Source organism: Vombatus ursinus, unplaced genomic scaffold, assembly GCF_900497805.2.
Source record: "Vombatus ursinus unplaced genomic scaffold, bare-nosed wombat genome assembly UNPS02014812.1, whole genome shotgun sequence".
NCBI classification, from domain to species: Eukaryota; Metazoa; Chordata; class Mammalia; order Diprotodontia; family Vombatidae; genus Vombatus; species Vombatus ursinus.
The window spans coordinates 24984983-25004688 of record NW_020954590.1 but is presented as its reverse complement, the minus strand read 5'-3'; the positions used below and the strand labels follow the sequence as shown (position 1 = coordinate 25004688).

The 19706-nt window shown below is 36.7% G+C and overlaps 1 pseudogene; it reads left to right on the top strand.

The window, feature by feature from the left end:
- LOC114053862 overlaps positions 1-15061 on the top strand; it is a 194959-nt pseudogene extending 179898 nt beyond the window's left edge.
- The last annotated feature ends 4645 nt before the right edge of the window (positions 15062-19706 follow it).

The window sequence follows — 19706 nt, the reverse complement described above, 5'->3', positions numbered from 1 at the left end:
ATTTACTTGCTTAACCTCTCTGTTTCCTCTTCTTTAATTTACAAGAAGAAGAGAATAATATGCCATTTACCACACAATCCTACACAGCCTGGGAGTATTTTGGAAGCTATAATGTATGGCATCAATATGAGCTGTTGTTGAGACTCGTGTAGCTCATCTTGAAATCATAATAATGGTCCTAAGGAGCTGATCTTGCTGCAGCCATGGTACCAGAAGAATATTTAGCAACAGTGGAATGGATTACAGAAGAAGCCTCCCAAAGAGTCTCACTTCACTAGGGGCTCACTATTTTCCTTCTTGGAGGACAGTTCCCTTCCTTCTCTCATTAATAATAATAACAATAATATAAAAAGAACTTATCCAACTGTTAACTGTTAAGATTTGGGGGACAAAACTCTATCCATAATCAGAGAATCACAGAGCTGGGTGGAGAGGGGCCCAAAACTGATTTCCTCTAGGCCGTACTTAAAAAGAAATACCTTCAAAAATATAGTCAATGAAACATCATCTAGCCTTTGGTTAAAGAGCTCTAGTAGTCAGTGGGTGGGACCTGAGAAGAATCTGCCTGCTAGGAAGCCCCAGGACAGTTTGGTGAGGTCTAAAACCTGTTCATACAATCAATTGTTAAATTTTAAGGGTGAACATTTACATCTCAGAAATAGGCAAAAGCTACAAATCAGGGCTTGGTGTATTGCTTTGTTGATTGTCAAAAGGTTAAGAAATTGAGGTAAAAGTGCTAATGATGTTGATTAAACTTAAAAATTTATCTTGCGTGAAAATATTTGTTTTTTCCAGACAACTGGTTATTAAACATTTAATAGCACACCCCTGGATGGATCTGACTGCAGTATTTTTGTCTTAATATCAAGTCTAAATTTGACTTTTTACAGTTTATTTTCATAGCCCATGACACCTTTTTACAAGACAACCTTTCAGATACTTGAAAACATATTATGTTCCCCTTAAACATCTTTTCTAAGTTTGACCTGACTTTCTCTAGAATGATTTTAAGTCTCTTCACAATCTAGGTAGCCCTCCTATGGATTATCTTCAGTTTATCACTGCCCTTCCTAAAATGTGATATCCATAACTGAACACAATGATTCAGAAGTGGTCTAGTCATATCAGCATAAAGTGATCCTATTCGCTTCTTAGTTCAGGGCACCAGACCTCTAATATGACTTATACTTATGCCTATACTAAACTTACACTAGCTTCTTATCAGAATTGGTTCACAGTATGTTACAGTCCACCAATTAAGCAAAACAACACAACAACAAACAATAAAAACCAAAACCTAGAGCTGGAACAACTATATAACCCCATCTGTACTTTGGATTCTATACAGGCAGAATGTAGTCCATAGCTTCCAAGGTAAATTTCTCTCAACTTCAAATAGTGTAAGTATAAGAGAATTAAGTATATAAATATAAGAGAGAGTATATTTAGTGTAAGAAAAAGAATAGATACAACATGGGATTTCAAATCTGAAGTCTCATTTGTAATTCCCTGGTTCAACTACTGACTATCTGTATTACCTGGGCCAAGATACCTCCCTCAAGCCCTTTGTCTCTTCATCAGTAAAATGAAGCAATTGAATCAGAAAATCTGTGATTTCTAAGTCCTATGACCAAGTTACCTACAACATCCACAAGTATTATGTTACAGAGATAGATTTCAAACCCAGATCATCAAACAGCCCATTCCCCTGTACTGCATTACTTCTAAAAAGTTGCATAAAAATGGTGGGTACATCAATAAGACTTTTACACTATATTTATTGGTGTAGTAGGAAATCTCTGTCATCTGTAGTTCTGGACTCTGGTAGACTTAGATATTTTTATGAGCAAGTAGTTTTACATTGTTCTGAAATTATCCCAAATGATAAGGCTAGTGATTTTCAGAATTTATTGTGCACAGTTTGTCCCATGCAGTGTCTGATGCTACCCAGCATTAGTACGGTGAAATGCCATGACTTGAATTAGAATTTCAGCTCCAACAATTACAAGAGTTTTTCTATTTCTCCTCCCTGGAGGTGGTCATGAAAAGAGGTACTTATATGACCTTAGGCAACTCACTTCTTTGGGCCTTGGTTTCCTTATCCTAAAATAGCAGGTAGGGTTAGAATAGCTGGATTCCAAAATCCTTTTCATCACTTCATCTATGATTTTATAATGATCACAACAGATAGCTAATGTGTTTAAGTAGTGATATTTTTAAGATCAATTATGGTAGAAAAATAATACCATGGACCCCTCCAAAAAAAATACATCTTACACCTTCCTGCTATAGGAAAGCAGATTGGTTTAGAAGGTTCACTTTCTCCCTAGATTGAGTTGACAGGCAAGTTTGGTCATAGTGCTCACCTTTCTCCCTGAAGAATGGATTAGAGGTGGAATTTATTAAAACAGCTCCCCACATAAAGCAGTTATCTGAGTGTGCTAATTTCCTATTTTACTGAACATTGATTTGCATAATTGTCTTTGAGCTAAAATTTCCCCAATGTGATCAATGTGTAGCTTAATTCTGTATGCTTAATGAATAGGCACTCCTGTTGTTAAGGAAGACATTTGAGTATGACTCATTGGTTATGATCTGTGAAACATTCTTGGAAAAGTAAAATTCTCTATCTATCTATCTATCTATCTCCCTCTCTCCCCATAGAGAGACAGTGCTTTTGGATATAAATATAGATATAGATATAGATATATAGATATCTACACATATATCTATATGTATAGATATCTATATCTCCAAAAATTCAAAAAACAGACTCTATGGTATAAAGCTATTGGAAATGTCAGCAGTTGGTGGTACTTGAGAGGAAAACAGACTGAGATGTCAATGTGCTTGGGAGGGAGACTTCATCTTTTTTTTTCCTTCAGCCTTCTTTTAGCTCCCTCCTTCCTCAGAAACATGGTTTTCTTTTCAAATCCAGTCATTCAATATGGTAAGCCTAGTGAGGAAAAATGTTCAGTGATTTTCACCTTTTTAGCCTGTAATGCTTGCTTCCTAACACATATCTCCATAAGAATCAGCCTCCAACTATTTTTCTCTTTCTACCTCTAATGCACTGTCTTGCACCACAAAAAAAAAAAAAAACCCAAGTTAGGTTTATAAAACTTCAACATATTGAATATGCTAAACTTCTCTTCCTTCCTTACATCAATAATATTCAAGCAAAACTGACACAGATTCAAATAACCCTTCAGATTATAATTTGTTACAACAGCTAGAAAGAAAAATACATTAAAAATAACATTTACAAAAAACAGGTAGCCACAGATTAAAACAGCCTTAGGGAAGTGAGGAGGCAGGAAGAGGATGCCTAGTTTCTTCAGTAAAGTCAGTCCCTTCTCCCATTATGGGACAAGTAGGGAAAAAAATGTAATACCCCATTAGGAATACATAATGCATAGGTTTCTCCTTCTCACTTCAGAGCAAGTACTGATATCCTCTTCCTGAATATAAATACTCTTTTTACCCCACTTCGGTGAGGCAATTGGGGTTAAGTGACTTATCCGGAGTCACACAGCTAATGAGTGTTATGTGTCTGAGACCAGATTTGAACTCAGGTCATCCTGGCTCCAGGGACAATGCTCTATACACTGCACCACCTAGCTGCCCCTGCACATAAATACTCTTAAGTAGCAGCTGAACCAGAACTCAATGTATATACTCAAGGAGTAATTCACACACCATGAAGCCACCTTCTATTGTCCTTGATAAGTAAGGATGAGTATAAGAACTCCAGAATTGTAAATGCATGATCCTCAAGGTAAACCTATGTTTGAACTGTGACCTGCTTTTGTTTATACCTTCTGTACTTTGGTACAGGAACTTGTGAGATTTTGAATGCAGATGTTAATTCCTTCTTTCTGGGCATCTGAGCAATATGATATATGTAAATATAGTATCTGAGGCAGCAGCAACAGTTTGGCCAAGAGTAGCACACAGAGAGAAAAAGAGAGAAAGGAAATATTCCATTTGGTTTTGAACAATTGTAATCAATTAAAATGAAATCTAAAATAATTAATGATCAGGAGTTGCAAATGTTCCAACAAGAGGTTTGAATTACAACCTATCAACTGATCATGACACTTCTGAGAGTCTTTCTTGCTTCACAATCCCTCTTTTGTGTGTGGGTATATAACTGCATCTCTGTCCCTTAATCATTTTTGTACTGTGGGTCCCTTTTACTGGCAAAGATGATCATATTTCTTGTCTTCAGCCTAGCCATGCCTGTACCTAATCATTGTGCTGAGCTAGACAAAGTAATGTGCAGGGTGGAAAAACAGAGAAGTGATGCTCAGGCCCCCCAAAAAAACAGGGGGCAGGGAGGTATAACTCTCTGAGAGGTTCACCAACAGCTCTATTCCTCCACCCTGGATGACTGTTGGCTAGCTCTGCAATTATGGTCCTAGCTCCCCACAGATTGCCATGGCCCTGATGGAGGTGTGATATCTGCCATTGCTTATTTCAGTAATTTCTTTAATATGCTGGGATGCTGTTTGGGCTCAAACTTCAGCTATCCTCCAGTGTCTACCATGATTAAAATCTCTACTCCCCTATGTCTCATTCATTTGTCCTAGCTTCTTCAGGCCTTCCAATTATTACCATTTTCTAGAAATAACTCTTCTTTTTTTTTCCAAAGAAGGGAGCTGGGAGTAGGTCTCTGAACCAACCTTAGTCTGCTAGTCCTTTGATTGACTATCTACTCAATTCTCTCCATCCCCTGGTGGACATAGTCACTAACACAGGGTTGCATTCAAATAACAATAGCCAAAATGCTAGATTCTGGAGATACAAAGATAAAAACCCAATACCCCTTATCCTCAAGGATCTTACACCAAGTATATAAAAAGTAATACATGGTAGTTGAGGGAGAAAAATAGATAAGAGGACAGAGAAAGAAAGAGAGAGAGAGAGACAGAGGGACAGAGAGACAAAGACAAACAGAGAGACAGATAGATACAGAGACACACATAGAGAGAAGAGACAGGGATGGAGACAAAGAAACAAAGAGACAGAGTGACACAGAAAGAGACATTGAGACAGAGTGGCAGAGGAAGAGACAGACAGAAACACAGAGAGCCAGAAAAAGATGGAAACAGAGACAGAGACTGACAGAGGCAGAGACAGATAAATAGAAGTGAAGTTATAAATATTAAATTTGCCAGAAAAAAATGAAGTAATTACATTGTCCTCTGGAAGTAAGATGCTTCAGTTCAACAGAGAGAATCCCCTTATTACCCAAGGGGAAATTCCCCAAAGTATCTAAGGAGGTAAAATCAAAATAAGGAGATTTGGAGGGGCTGGCTTCCCCTCCCTGCATGCATATATATTAGATTGGATTATGAATAGGCATAGCTAACAGGTGAGTTTACCAGGAAGAGATAATATCTAAAAGAGGCATTAATGTAACACTGGAATGGTAGGTGGGATTCAGATTGTAGAAGACTTTAAATGGGAACACGTGGAAAAAGAAAACATCAGTCTAGACAGGTCATCTGCTAAACAGTTGACCTTTTCTTTCTTGTAATTCTTGTCCAATATCAAGAAAATCAGACATGAATAAGACATTTCAAGAAAAGAAAGGAAAGAATGAAACATTATTTAATTTTGTCTTCCCAAAAACCATGTAAAGTTATTATCCCACATATCTGAGGTAATCAAAATAAGTTAAATGACTTGCCTATGGTAACAAAACTAGTAAATGTCAGAGGCTGGATTTGAACTCGGGTCTATTTTTACTCCAGACCCAACTCTCTATCAACTAAACCACCTACCTACCTAGAAGCAAACTTTCTAGTGGGCTAGCATCCTATTCTTTGTTTTTTTTCTTTCTTTAACTTAGGACTTCTTCAATTACTTGAAAACCAATGATTCCAGAAAGTAGTAGCGTTGTAGTACCAATGTCTGAAGTCTCTTAACTGAGAGAGTTATCTATTAATTATTATCTATTAATGAGGAGGAAAGGTTTGTGATTGCTCTGTGTCCCCATTGTAATTTATCTTTCCTCCTCATCATGATTGACTTCGGCTTCTCAAACCAAGTCATTGCTTGAACTATCTTTAAAATGAAGTCAATATAACTGAGGTTGGGTATTTGGGTTGGGGGATGAGACAAGGTAATTTCTTTAATATAGCAGTGTTAAATAACTTCTTTTATATATAACTAGGTAAAATAGTTTTCATGTTCTATTTTTTTATGGTAAACAACACATTGTCTTGCTATGAAAGATATCATTCCTTTCAACAAATTTCCCTTAAGATATAGCTTAGGATTTCAAAACAAAGCCATCTGAGAGCAAAGTTTTTCTGGCTTTTCATATGTTGTTCTGATCTGTAACCACGTCTATCAAACACCCCAGCATACTCATCTACATGGAGAACATATCCTAGAAGCAAGTTATGATAGGGAAAATATACTGTCTCCAGAACATCTAGGGCATCCCACCAGCAATGTTTGGGAGCAGCTTCAAGTTGAGAGAATAAGGAATGAAAAGAGGCAACAGATGCTTCTAATCATTCTGTAAAAGAAAGTATGCTGAAAGATTGGAAATGGTAGACCCTTTGGAAGTATCTCAGAAGAATAGGATATTTCACATCCTTGTGATAAGACACACTCGGTCATTAAAAATGATTGACTCAGAAAAAATGTTAGAAATTATAGGGGTAGTTTATATTGTATTGCTGATAAAAGCTAAATAATTTAAAGTTGATCATAATATAATATTGATGTTACTATGTACAATGTTCTCCTGATTTGGATCATTTCACTTTTCCTCGGTTCATGTAAACCTTTCCAGATTTTTTTGAGAGCATCCTGCTTATCATTTCTTATAGCACAATAGTATTCCATCACAATCATATCAATAATTTGTTCAACTATTCCCTAACTGATGGACATTTCCTCAATTTCTAATCCTTTTCCACCATTAAAAGAGCTACTATAAATTTTTGTGTACATATAGGTCCTTTGTCTTTTCTTTAATCTCTTTGGATACAGACCTAGCAGCAGTATTGCTTGGTCAAAGGGTATACATGGTTTTACTGCCCTTTGGGCATGGTTCCAAATTGCTCTACAGTATGGTTGAATCAGTATACAACTTCACCAACAGTGTATTAGTATCTCAATTTTTCCATATCCACTCCAACATTTGTCATTTTCCTTTTCTGTCATATTAGCCAATTTGATAGATGTGAAGTAGTAGCTCAAAGTTGTTTTAATTTGCATTTCTTTAATTAATAATGATTTAGAGAATTTTTTCATATTATATATAGCATTAATTACTTTGTCTGAAAACTTCCTATTCATAATCTTTGACCATTTATCAATTGAAGACCTTCTCATTTCGAAGACATGGCTGAGGTTCATAGACCTGAAGTGATTTTCCCAAGTGTAAGTGCCAGAGGCAGGATCTGAATGCAGGACTTATGACTTCAAAGCCACTCATGTCTCCACAATACTCTTTCAGTTTTCAATAATCATAGATGACTATAATTCAAGTTGAAGGATTCCAGAAATCATCCTTTAGGAAAAAAGAAAGGCATGGATAAACCCAGGGGATATGATGTCACACAGCTAGAAAATGGGAGAACTAGGACTAAAATAGAGCTCTTCAGAGTCCCAGCACACTATACTGGTTCTGAATAGCTGTACTGGAGGACTGGCCAGGTAGGCTAGGACATACCTTGGAACATGCACATATATGCCCTTCCTGATAGGTTGTGCAGAGTACACAGTTTTAATCTGACATGGGGGACTTGAGGAGTTAGAACTGAGGATGCATTTGTAAGGGTAGCGGTCACTGAATCAGTTACTCCATTCAACTTTAACCAAATGAGAATGTACCTCAATCATTTGATAAATCAGTCAAAGACTTTAGGCTAAGTATAAAATGCCCTTGAAAGCTATTGGGTGAACTAGAGCAATTTTGTGCATGAAATGTATTCAAACCAGCTAAGGAAACCTTGTTATGCCTGTGAGTTGTCTATAAAATATAAACTCAATTCCAGAATTGAGAGATTTTGCGTGAGAGGAAAGTCAGGGGAAAGCACTTCAGCCAAATTCCTGAAGAGAAAGCATTTTGGGATGAAAGAGAACCCCACTCCTTTATCACCTTCCCTAAAAGCAAACCTTATACACATTAAAGGACTTTAAACTTTCTATCATTCCATCCATGTCCTAGCATTGTCCCAGGACAGCAGTATAGGGAGACAGTATCTGCATAGGGAATTGAGAAAGGACAACATAGGATAATGAATGGATTAATCAAGGTTATTTTAAGGAGCAGAAGAAAAAAAGTGGGGATATCTCATGGACTCCATTGAAAAGACTTTGAGAAGCATTGAGTTATCATTTTATGATCTGGACATATGAGTATGCTTTCCCTAGACTCTAGATGTGCTTGTGGGAGAATATCATAGACTTTTGGAAAGATGTTTTGTATTAATACAGAGGCATCTAGATGGACCAATGGATAGAGCACTGGATCTGGATTCAGATAGCCCTGAATTCAAACACAGCCTCAGAATTTACTAAATGTGTGACCCCGGGCAAATCACTTGACCTGTGTCTGTCTGAAGTTCTTTCAGCTTTAAAATAAGGCTAATAATAGCACCTACATCCCAGGGCTGTGATGAACATCAAATGAGATAATATTTGTAAAATGTTTAGCATAGCACCAAGCTGAGAGTATTTAATAATGGTTTTCTTTTTCCTTCCTTCCAATCATTCTTACTTTGCTATCTTAGTAAATATCCCTTTCTTAAAGTCAATTAAATCTGTATGACTAACTTGTATCATCGTTGAATCATGGAGAGAAGAACACTGGTACAAATGTTCAGCTAATTAGCATTGGGAACCATCAACCTAAACTACTGGAGACTAAACCTGTAACTGGTAGCTGAAAAGATGCAGGATTAGATGCTGAGGAGACCCTAGAGGCATCTTCTGCCCCGACTCCCCTACCCCCAAACCCTGTCATCACTTCCCATTCCTTCCTCTCTGCTGTAACAATCACCACCACCCCCCATTCAGAAGTCCAAGCTTCTGTTTAAAAGTGTGGGGTCAGAGTAGGTAGGCTGCGTCCCAGGGCCTGTGAGATTACAACAGTGGAAGCTGGGACCTCAGGTGAGTCACTGAGAATGAGCAAGGGGATGGTGCAACTTTCCCCTCTCCTTAATTCTGGTTCACAGCTTTTTTCAGGAAAAACTAGATTGATTCTATCTAGAACAAGGAGAAAGAAGCCACTGGTAAAACCTCTGTCATTGTTACTATCCTAAAGGAGCATCATAAAAAGAACTATCAAAGATGCCAGTTCTATCAAATGTCAAAATAAACCTGATTTCTGCTATCAAAGAAAATGAGAAACAAATTCAGGGAGGCAGAACCAAGATGATGGAGTAAAGGCAGGTACTTGCCTAAGCTCTCCCTCCGCCCAAACACCTCCAAATACCTTTAAATAATGACTCTGAACAAATTCTAGAGCAGCAGAATCCACAAAAAGACAGAATGAAATAACACAAGACAACTTGGAAGATTTGCAAGAAAGGTCTGTTGCAGGAGGGTGAGAACACAGTCCAACACAGACTGTGCCAGCACAGCCCTGGCCCCTGCAAACCTGGAGCAGGCCTTAGAAGGCACTGAATCTTCATCAGCAGCATTTACTTCCAGAGCTCTCAGCCCACAGATGGTAAGGAGCTTGAACAACTGGTCGGAAGAAGATTGCAAGGGTCTCTTTGCTAGCACTGAGGCAGGACTCTTTGCTTTGCGCATATTCAGATCCAGATCACAGCCCTGGGTGGCAGTCCCAGGGCAAAGAGAAGCACTAGCACACCCTAACTTGTGACTGCAGTGGAGCAGGGACCATCATCACAGTTTCAGGGCAGAAAAGAGTGTTTGTGGTCATTCACAGACCAGAACACAGGCCAGGAGAGTAGTAAGCACACCTCTTCTTAGATTAGACCACCATGGAAGAACTGAAAACTTACAGGTCCCTAGAAGTATCTCTGAAAACAGCTGCACGGAAGCACAGAAGCACAGAAGTTTGGGACACAGCACCCTTCACCCTGGAAGCAAAGCCTACTTTAACAAAGAATTTAAAAGTCAAGAAATAGGCTGAGAAAATGAGCAATCAACACACACACACACACACACACACACACACACAAATGCTGAGCATAGAAAGTTATTATGGCAACATAGAAGATCAAGACACACTCAGAAGAAGATAACAAAGTCAAAGCTCCTACATCCAAAGCCTCCAAGAAAAATATGAATTGGTCTCAGGCCATGGATGAGCTCAAAAAGGATTTTGAAAATCAAATAAGAGAAGTAGAGGAAAAATTGGGAAGAAAAATAAGAGTGATGTATGAAAATCATGAATAAAGAGTCAACAACTTGGTAAAGGAAACACAAAAAATACAGAACCATGTATGCCCTTTGACCTAGCAATACCACTACTATCCCAAAAGAGAAAAAAAAAAAGGAAAATGATCTATATGTACAAAAATATGTATAGCAGCTCTTTTCTGGTGGTAAAGAATTGGAAATTGAGGGAATGCCCATCAATTGGAGAATGGTTGAACAAATTGTGGTAAGTGGTTATGATGGAATACTATTGTGCTAAAGAAGTGATGAACAGGATGCTCTTGGAAAAACCTAGAAAGACTTACATGAGCTGATACAAAGTGAAATATATACTGTGTACAAAGTAACAGCAATATTGTAAGATGATCAGCTGTGAATGACAGCTATTCTCAGCAATTAAAGACACCAAGGTCATCCACTACATCTTGAGCCATCATCAGTCATCTTGACTCTGTACTGCCACTGAACTATGATGACTGGAAGAAAGAGTGAGGCTAACAACCTCCTGCAACTCTGCCTCACTTAAATTCAATTTACGCATGAATCAAAGCTTATAATTCTAGGTGACTTTAGAGCTAAAGTAGTCTCAGACTACCAGACTTGGCAGGGAGTCCTAGGGGGGAATGGAGTTGGAAACAGCAACAGCAATGGTCACTAACTACTGAAGACTTGTGCATCTCATGACCTTCTCATCACCAACACTGTCTTCCATTTACTTAAACACAATAAAACTTAATGGATGCACCCTTGCAGCAAACATTGGCATTTAATAGGCTATGTGATTATAAGAAGAGACAGACAGGATGTGAGTGACGAAGGCAATGTGTGGTTCAGAGTGCTGGACTGATCATAGACTTATCCTCTCCAAAAAATATTCACATTCAACAATAGTGGTGGCCCCAAGCAAAATGACTACCAGAAGAATTAATGTAAACAGATTAGAGCAGTTCTCTGAGCAGGAACAGTTTGTTGCTAACTTGGAGGGAAAGTTTAGACAACACAAAGTTAAGCACAGTGGAGCAGAAAAAGAGGGGCCAGCTTTCAGAGACTTGGTGTACAGCACTGTATTTGCTTATTTGGATCAGAACATTCATAAACATCAAGACTGATTTGATGAAAATGATGGGGAAATTCAGAAGCTGCTAAATGAAAAATGAGAACCCCATGGAGTTTACCAGCAGGATAGTTCCTCCATCCCTAAGTAGGCACCATTTAACTCCTCAAAAGTAAAGTACAAGTGAAACTTAGCTTGGCTCAGTAAGAAGGCAGATGGTATTCAGTTTTATGTTGATAGTAACAATCCAAAGCATTTTTATGATGCCCTGAAGACAATAGCCTTTATGGGCCAAAGAGCTATGGAACATCTCAACTACTCAGTGCTGCTGGAGTCACAATGATTAGTGATAAGAACATGATCCTACAGAGATGGGCTGAATACTTCCATAGTGTTCTCAGCAGGCCATCATCAATCAAGGCTGAAGCCAATGAGCATTTACCTGAGGTTGAAGTGAATATCTCCCTAGTTGAAGTTCCAACTGAAGAAGAGATTTTGAATGCCATTAGGCTCCTTTTGTGTGGCAAAACACCTGGTACTTGTTCTATTCCAGCTGATATTTATAAGGTGGGGTGGGGGAGGTCCATATCTCGTACGTAAGCTGATTGAGATTTTCCAGGTTATATGGCAAGAGGTGATTATCCCCCAAGAGTTCAAGGATGCCTCCATTGTCCATCTCTACAAAGGTAAAGGAAATAAATTGCCCTGTGACAATCACAGGAAGAATCTCTCTTTTAGTCACTGCTGGCAAGATTCTTGCCAGAGTCCTTCTTAATAGACTGATCTTTCACCTGGAAGATAGTCATCCACCTGAGAGCCAGTCCACACTGACCCTTAAGAAAGGGCTGAGGAATGGGTGATATGTATTTGCTGCCCAAAAACTCCAGGAGAAATGCCAAGAGCAGAATAGAGATCTTTACACCACATATGTATATCTGACTAAGGCCTTTAATACAGTCAGTTGTGAGGGATTATAGAAAATTATGTCAAAATTTGGTTGCCTGAAGGTCATCAGTACTCAATGTCAGCAGTATTTCATGATGTCATGCTTGTCCATGGACAATGCTCTCATGCTTTGCTAATCACCAAAGGAGTGAAACTAGGCTCTGTGCTTGTTCCTGTGCTTTTTAGCATGATGTTTTCATGTTGTCAAAAGCCTTCAATGTCAATAAGGACAAACATTTCAATTTGAAAAGGCTACAAGCCAAGACCAAAGTGGAGGGAGTGTTGGTGCATAATTTTTTGTTCACAGGTGATTGTGCACTCAGTGCAGCCTCTGAAGCTGAGATGCAACAAAATATGGATCGATTCTCTGTTGCTTATGCTAATTTTGGCCTAACAACACCAAGAAAGCACAGGTACTCCATTAGTCAACACCACACTGCCTATGCATGGAACCATTGGTTATAGCAAATGGAGAAGTTTTGCATGCTGTGGATAAATTCACTTACCTCAGCACTATGCTTTCTAGGAAGGTAAACATTGATAATGATGTTGATGCACACATTGCCAGAGCTAGCTCAGTATTTGGGAGATTCTGAAGGAAAGTGTGGGAGAGAAGAGGTATTAAACTGACTACCAAACTGAAGGTCTATAGAGCCATTGTGCTGACCTCATTGTTGTATACCTGTGAAACCTGGACAGTGTCCCAGTGCCATGCTAGGAAATGGAATTGCTTCCATTTAAGTTGTCTGATAAAGATTCTGAAGATTACCCGGTAGGATAAGCTACAGATACTGAGGTGCTTTTTCAAACTAAACTGTGAAGCATCCCAACTCTACTGCAGAGAGCACAGCTATGATAGGCTGGGCATGTTGTTCAAATGCAAAAAAAAAAAAGTATGCTTGCCAAAAAAGACTATTTTATGGAGAATTCGCACAGAGCAAGTGCTCACATGGTGGTCAGAAGAAGTGATACAGGGACACTCTCAAGGTCTCAAGAAATTTGGAATTGTTTGTGTGGCATGGGAGACACTGGCACAGGACCGTCCAGCATGGTGTGCCCTCATCAGAGAAGGTGCTGTGCTCTATGAGCAAAGCAGAATTGAAATAGCTCAAAAGAAATGTGGGATCCACAAATTTAGAGAATCCACCCCAAATGTTGAACTACTTGTGCTCAACCTGTGGTAGAGCATTCCAAGCTCATATTGGTCAGATAAGCCACAATCAGACACACTGTTACTTGACTCTAACATAGTGATGTCATTTTGATCCTCTTCGAGAATGATGGTATTTGAGTATAGATTGAAGCATATTTTTTTATTTTATTTTTCTTTAGAGTTTTTTGTCTGTGTTTTCTTTCATAATATGACTATTTTGGAAATGTTTTGTATGACTACACATGCATAACCTATTTCAAAATGACTGCCTTCTCAATGAGGGGGCCTGGGGTGGGAGTAAGGAAGATCATTTGGAGCTCAGAGTTTTAAAAATGAGTGTTAAAAAAAAAGAAAATGAAGCACCATGGAAACATAGGTCATTTGGAGCTGTAACCATTTGAATTTTTGAAGCCAAAGCTATTTTAACTTTCAGCATCAAATTCAGAGAAGATTCCAAAACTAGTGATAAGAGAAGATATATTTTAATGAAAACACCTATTAATTTGAGAAAATATACATTAACTAAAGAATCAGCAGAAGACAGAAGAGCTCATCTTGGTTGAGTGACAAAGTGACAAAAGAAGAGTAATTAAAAAACCACCTATATCTGGTCTGTCTGCTTCACCTAAGATGGAATTGCCAGAAGAAAAACCAATTGAATCTTTCTGGACCACCATTGCAGAAGAAGATGAGCAAAGATTATTCACTGATAAAATTAACAAAATATTTTCTGAATACTTGAGCTTAATTAATAAAGGATGTGAATGAAAGAAGTATTTTCAATGCTGAAAGAGCTCATTGTAAAAATTCCAGACGCCTACAAATTTGTTAAGTATTGGGTATTCTTTGCATGCCTTGACCTAATTACAACCTTATAGAAAATATTGCAATATATGCAGGAACCATTTCTTCAGGTGTGCAGCTTAAGGAAGAAATGCAACACGCACTTGAAAACATACTAACAATGAAGAGTTAAGTGCAGGTTTATGTTGAGAATGTTGATGAGTTTGGTTTTTTTTCCAGCTAATTAAGAGGTCAAGAAAGTAGGTAGTGAAGTTATAAATCAGGATAGAATTGATGTAGATGAGACATTAGCAGCAGAGAATTTACAATCAAAAGATAAAGATCATAAAACAAGGAATATAAAACTTCATGTAATTGAAAGAAGCAAGAAGATAAATCAGAAGATTCAACCAGTGATTTAGAGATTCCTAATAAGAAAACTAGTGTCATTCAATATAATGTGTCAACCCTTCCATACTTGCAACATGTGAAAAAGAAGATAAATTTTGATGAAAATAGTTCTTCATTTAAGCTACCTGAAGTTTCCGACATCAGTGGGGTGTTCTCAACATCTTCAGGAGAAGTTTTACAAATTACTAGATATGTTAAAAGAGCATTATCCCTGTGTTTCTTCATTGGAACAGTTAGCAGAACTGGGAAATGAAACAAGCACTTATAGATACTGTCCAAATACTCCACCTTGTGCAACTTCCCTTGAAGAAGCAGCAAAAGAAATAGAAAAGAAATAAAACTTGAATGAAGGAAGAAATTTATTTAAAACTCTAATTAAATTAAGTATTTTGTGTTTCAGGTTTCACATTTGCCACACATATGTAGATTATTAAGTTTTCACTACACTGAAAATATAATTGACAAGGTACTTGTATAGCAGGATTTGACTTGCATGTATTAGTATATAGATTTAGCTTTACTATCAAAAAGTAACAAGTTAAAGGTTCTACTTTTTTGAGACTGGTAGAGACTGTCTTTGAAATGAGACTATTATACATTTTATATTTATATATTATATTATTTTGAGTAAGAGAAATATCATAGTATAATATAGCTGAGTATTACATACACCCACATTTTTTTTGTTTTTTGGGGGGGTTAGGCAATGGGGTTAAGTGACTTGCCCAGGGTCACACAGCTAGTAAGTGTCATGTGTCTGAGGCCAGATTTGAACTCAGGTCCTCCTGAATTCCGGGCCGGCGCTCTATCCACTGTGCCATCTAGCTGCCCCATGCCCACATTTTTGATGACTATTTAAATGTATGTTTAAAAATCTAATCAAAAGAATGATGTTGGAAAAGGAAGTATGCTAACATGATATACATTTTTTTCCATTAGAGGAAATGTGTTTTCCAATTTAGTAAGATTTAAATATTCACTTTGGTTGGAATTTTTGGAGTAGAATTTATGATCACTTGGCATTGTATTTTTTGCCTCCCAACATGTCCCAATATATAACAACCAAAACTGTGTAATTTTGTTGAGCTTTTCTGAGATACAAAGGTTGCATTAAAATTCTTATCATGAATAACTTTAAAAAAAGATTAAATCTGTAGATTAAGTCTAATTAAAACAAATGAACAAAAAGTCAAAATTCAGTTGTGGAAATCCACTATGCACCAAGAATGAAAAAGCGTTAGGAGGTTGATAAATACTTTGGGGCCCACTTGTTTGATTGAGGTAGGCATGCTCTGCAGTTCCATAGCTGGAAAAAAGAGCCATTGCACTTTGTTACATGCACAAACTTTTTTATTTGATTTAGTGGCAGGCTAGGAAGGCCTAGTTGGTAAAATTTCTTGCACTATGTACCAGGGAGCACAGATCCAGCCTTTCCTTCCCAAAGGATATATTGGTGCAACTCTCCCCCAGATGCAAAGAAAAAAGTAAAAAACAACCTTTTCCAAAATAAGGAATTATAAATTAGATAAAATTTTAATAAAAATTAAAACATAAAATTTAATCTACAAAAGGTAAGTGGGCATGTAAGTGGATTAAAGAAAACTTCAAAGCTAGTGACAGATTTTTTGTTAAATTAATATGAGAAACTGGAAATGACATTGGATTTGGAAATAAATTATTTTGGTTTCAAACCTGGATCTTCTCCTTGTTTGTTATTGGGAATTTTTTTTTCCTTTTTAGGTCTTAGTTTCTTTGTTTACCAGATGAAAGGGTTGGAGAATATGGTATATAATGTTCCTTTCAGCTGTGAATTCTATAGTCTTTAGTTAGCAAGCCTTACCCAAGAAGTTCATTCAAAAGAAAGTCAGCCATGCAGGCAATTTGTAGTAATTGTTACTGTAAAGAGAAAGCTCCAGACCAAGGATCAGATGTTTTATAGACTGTCCAATCATTGCAGTCCTTAGAGACTGGAACAGAACAGGTTTGAGGAATGTGTAGCAAAATTCAAGTGTGGATCCTTGTACTTTTTCATAAGGAAAGAGAAGCCATGAGACAATTGCAGTTGGTGCTGGCGTTCAAAATTTCATTTTTTTTCAAAGTATTAAAAAATAATAACCCCAAGCTAAACAAAGAATCAAGTCATGTTTGAGGTTTTGGAATAGAGAAGCATTGACATTAGATATCAACTCTAAGCTTAGTTGTTTAAATTTTTGAATAAGTATGTTATTTATGAAGCTGCAAAACCACATTTGCAATTCTCATCCCTCTCCACACACCATGAATCTCTCCCACATGCAGAGCTTCCATTGACTTCAAAGGGAACTCTTCACGTGGAAGCAATAGGAATGGGATGGAAAATTGAACCCAAAGAAAATAACGATATGGTATATGTATTTAGGGATACGATAGGGCCGTGCATTCAGCATTTATTTGCAAATATATATAAAACTGATTTTGAAAGATGTCATTTTATAAATAAACTAAAAATATTAGACTGCTGTTTTAGAATATAAGGGCTGTGCATATCATGCCTTTATAACAAACCATCCAACCAACACCCAGGAAGAGCATGTAGGCCTATATTAACAACTATGCTGACTTATTGCAGGAAGACCTTTGAAGACAGATACTGATCTTGTAAAAATGAATCCTTTTGCCAGGCGTGTATATATGCAAACTGCCAGACATATTTAAATTCTTTTGATTTGTGAGACATTTCTTTTTTTTTTCATTTCTGTTATGTATAGTCTGTCATATTTGGTTTGACCAAAAAAAAAAAAATCAGCTGCCCAGATATAAACGTTGTGATGTAAATATACTTACCTACTGTTGGAAGATAATCCACAGTACTAAGGCAGAGACCTGTCTAAGAATAGAAAAAACAAAATATTAATTCAAATTACAATTACAATTGACCCTGACACTTTTGCAATGAGTGTAAGCTCAACTAGAACATAGACAGTTTACTGGAGTGCTTCTGAAGCCAGTGTTTAATTTCCAAGATAAAGTAACTATATTTCAAATTCATTTAAAACTCCTACTCTTTCTGGAAACCTAGCACTGGAATTATCTTGTATAACAGCCATCACTTTGCCTACACCCAACTATTTATAGGTTGTTCCACATTTATTTCATCTACCTACATCCCATGTAAACAACATGCATTGTACCACTAATAATACTTGCTACATTAGCAATCTTTTTTTTTAAAGCAAGGTGCCTTTTATCTATTAACTCAACAGCTTAACATACAAATTAAAAAAATGGAATTGAAATGTCTTCTATAACTCCTTTCCCTTTTTCTCTCTCCCTCCCCCACCATAACTCTGCTGCCTTGATTGCCAAGGTAATTTTTAAAAAATTAAACCCCAGTACTATGGCTCCATCCCAAAAATATATTGCTGTGCATTCAATTGCAATATTCCTCCTGAGGCCAAAACATTATTTTCACAAAGAATAATGCTATGCAAAATAACAGGAAACATACTGTGAATAATGTCTTACATATGAAACCCTCAGTACTGTTACTAAAACATTGGTTATGTGTATGCAAAACTAAATGGCCATGAAGTAAAGACAACATAATAGTTTGTGGATATATTATTTAAGTATTTTTTTTAGTTGAGAGCACTTTAGCAATGGCTAAATATAGTTTAATTTTTCTTTAAAGAAACAGCATGGGTATAATGCTGCTTTGGGGAATAGCTAAACAACACATTTCTGGCATTTCAATATAGAGCCAAAAATATTAAAAGGAAAATAGTGGTTTTCATATAATTGTTTGTTGTTCACTTAAAAGTGATAAAACAATTATATAGTCAATGTCAATATTGATTGTCCATTATTAAAGACAAATTTTAAGACTAGCATATAAAAACCAAGTCCTCTATATGGAAAGAATGAGGATTTACATTTAATTTTTTTCCTTGGTTAATTGAGCAGTCATATGTCAAGTGTACAGCCATAATGTCTAAGAAAAATTGGGAAAGACAGTTAACCTTTAAATAATTTTCCTGGATTTTATCACTGAGTCACATCATTTCATTTGACTTCTCAGCCTCTGTTTTTAATGTTAGCTTCCTTCTGACTTCAGTCTACTTTAGGAATGCAATAATTTTAAATATATATATAATACATGCAGAAATAATACATGTAGCTCATATTATATATATGTATATGTATATATATATGTGTGTATATGTATATAATATACACACATACATATATTTGCTGGCACTAACACTATTTGCAAGATTATATAGGAATTGATATCATTTATAATTGTAAAATTTACTAACATTTTAATAGCAATACCATACCATAGCTTATTTTATATAATACTAACATTTTACATTTTTAATTTAAAAACTATCATTAGCCTTTTAAAATGGAAAATATATGCAATTTTTTTACTGCTCCAAGCTTCTCCCTAAAATGAGGGTTTATCATCTATATGAATGATAATTCATATTATAGTAGAATGTGAGTTCCTTGAGGTTAGGGAATCTATTGTCTTTTTATTTGTAACCTCAGCACACAGCAAAGTGTTCTTAACATAGTAAGTGCTTAATAAATGCTTCATTCATTCATTCATTTTGGTAATGCTAGGTGACAAGTCATATAACACCACATCCTCTTAAAACCTGTGACGTACCACCACAAATATGTATTTGGATGCAGTTAATTCAATTTTGAGTCACTTCTCTACAAATTACTGGCTCATTTTTCCAAACTAGTTTCCTCTGGGAACCCCAGAATATTGCTAGTCTCTAGATCTCTCAAAATATGAGTAAAAAAGTTCCCTAGCTTAGACACATGTGCCCACCTTACAATATTTGGTATGAGATCCTGAGCAGCTTTTATTTCACCCCACAAAAAATGCCAACCAACATTAAGGACTCACAGGAGCCCTTATAATCAAGACACATCTAAAGACTTGAGACCCTCAGTCCCTTTGAAAAGAAAATAGACATGAATTACTTA